Below are 2,500 nucleotides of genomic sequence, written 5' to 3'. Positions count from 1 at the left end.
GGATGTTGATGATGGATGTAGATGATGGATGTAGGTGATGGATGTTGATGATGGATGTAGATGATGGATGTAGGTGATGGATGTTGATGATGGATGTAGATGATGGATGTAGGATGTAGATAATGGATGTAGGTGATGATGTAGGATGTAGATGATGGATGTAGATGATGGATGTAGATGATGGATGTAGATGATGGATGTAGGTGATGGATGTAGATGATGGATGTTGATGATGGATGTAGATGATGGATGTAGATGATGGATGTAGATGATGGATGTAGATGATGGATGTAGATGATGGATGTAGATAATGGATGTAGATGATGGATGTAGACGATGATGTAGGATGTAGATAATGGATGTAGGATGTAGATAATGGATGTAGACGATGATGTAGGATGTAGATAATGGATGTAGGATGTAGATAATGGATGTAGGTGATGGATGTAGATGATGATGTAGGATGTAGATAATGGATGTAGGATGTAGATAATGGATGTAGGTGATGGATGTAGACGATGATGTAGATGATGGATGTAGACGATGGATGTTGATGATGGCTGCAGATGTAGATGATGGATGTAGATGATGGCTGTAGATGATGGCTGTAGATGATGGATGTTGATGATGGATGTTGATGATGGCTGCAGATGTAGATGATGGATGTAGATGTAGAATGTAGATGATGGATCATAGATGTAGGATGTAAAAAAATGGATGTAGGGCTGGTTTTACGAGAATAAACAATATAAGGATTACATATCAGTCCAACACATACGGATAGTATAATGAATGACTCAACCAAATAGGATGCCAGGTTACAGCTAAGCTAATGACTAACAAACTAAGCAGTATAGACAAACACTTGGCAAACAAAGGACATCATCATTAAACCAACTATTTGGATATAAAGGAAAGATAAACACTTGTTTGTTCGATAACACATCCAAGTAAACAACAAGTTTGAAGGACTATAAATTGCATATCAATTGTTCTACTAACACTACACGTTTTAGACTAGGCATGCTTCCATGGGGGGGGGGGGGGGGGGGTTACAGCAGTTCTGCATGGAAGAGTGGGCCAAAAATGTGACGTGAGAGACTGATCAACAACTACAGGAAGCGTTTGGTTGGAGTCATTGCAGCTAAAGGTGGTACAACCAGTTATTGAGTGTAAAGGGGGGCAATTACTTTTCACACAGAGGCGTTGGGTGTTGCGTAACTTTGTTTATGAAATAAATGTAATTGTTGTGTCCTTTGTTCACTCAGGTTCCCATGACCTAATCTTAGGTATTGGATAATACGGGATCGGTATCGCCAAAGCGGGGACGGTTGAGCTAGCGTGATTAGCACAACGTTGTAAGTGACATGGAACATTTCCCAGGACATAGACATGTCTTATATGGGCAGAAAGCTTAAAATCTTGTTAACTGTTAACAGAAAGCTTAAAATCATGTTAACTGTTAACAGAAAGCTTAAAATCTTGTTAACTGTTAACGGAAAGCTTAAAATCTTGTTAACTGTTAACGGAAAGCTTAAAATCTTGTTAACTGTTAACGGAAAGCTTCAAATCTTGTTAACGGAAAGCTTAAAATCTTGTTAACTGTTAACGGAAAGCTTAAAATCTTGTTAACTGTTCACAGAAAGCTTAAAATCTTGTTAACTGTTCACAGAAAGCTTAAAATCTTGTTAACTGTTAACGGAAAGCTTAAAATCTTGTTAACTGTTAACAGAAAGCTTAAAATCTTGTTAACTGTTAACAGAAAGCTTAAAATCTTGTTAACTGTTAACAGAAAGCTTAAAATCTTGTTAACTGTTAACAGAAAGCTTAAAATCATGTTAACTGTTAACAGAAAGCTTAAAATCTTGTTAACTGTTAACGGAAAGCTTAAAATCTTGTTAACTGTTAACGGAAAGCTTAAAATCTTGTTAACTGTTAACGGAAAGCTTCAAATCTTGTTAACGGAAAGCTTAAAATCTTGTTAACTGTTAACGGAAAGCTTAAAATCTTGTTAACTGTTCACAGAAAGCTTAAAATCTTGTTAACTGTTCACAGAAAGCTTAAAATCTTGTTAACTGTTAACGGAAAGCTTAAAATCTTGTTAACTGTTAACAGAAAGCTTAAAATCTTGTTAACTGTTAACAGAAAGCTTAAAATCTTGTTAACTGTTAACAGAAAGCTTAAAATCTTGTTAACTGTTAACGGAAAGCTTAAAATCTTGTTAACTGTTAACAGAAAGCTTAAAATATTGTTAACTGTTAACGGAAAGCTTAAAATATTGTTAACTGTTAACAGAAAGCTTAAAATCTTGTTAACTGTTAACGGAAAGCTTAAAATCTTGTTAACTGTTAACGGAAAGCTTAAAATCTTGTTAACTGTTAACAGAAAGCTTAAAATCTTGTTAACTGTTAACGGAAAGCTTAAAATCTTGTTAACTGTTAACAGAAAGCTTAAAATCTTGTTAACTGTTAACGGAAAGCTTAAAATCTTGTTAACTGTT

Source organism: Salvelinus fontinalis, unplaced genomic scaffold, assembly GCF_029448725.1.
Source record: "Salvelinus fontinalis isolate EN_2023a unplaced genomic scaffold, ASM2944872v1 scaffold_0096, whole genome shotgun sequence".
In the NCBI taxonomy this organism is placed as follows: Eukaryota; Metazoa; Chordata; class Actinopteri; order Salmoniformes; family Salmonidae; genus Salvelinus; species Salvelinus fontinalis.
The sequence above is the reverse complement of the archived record's forward strand: the minus strand, read 5'-3'. Positions refer to the sequence as shown.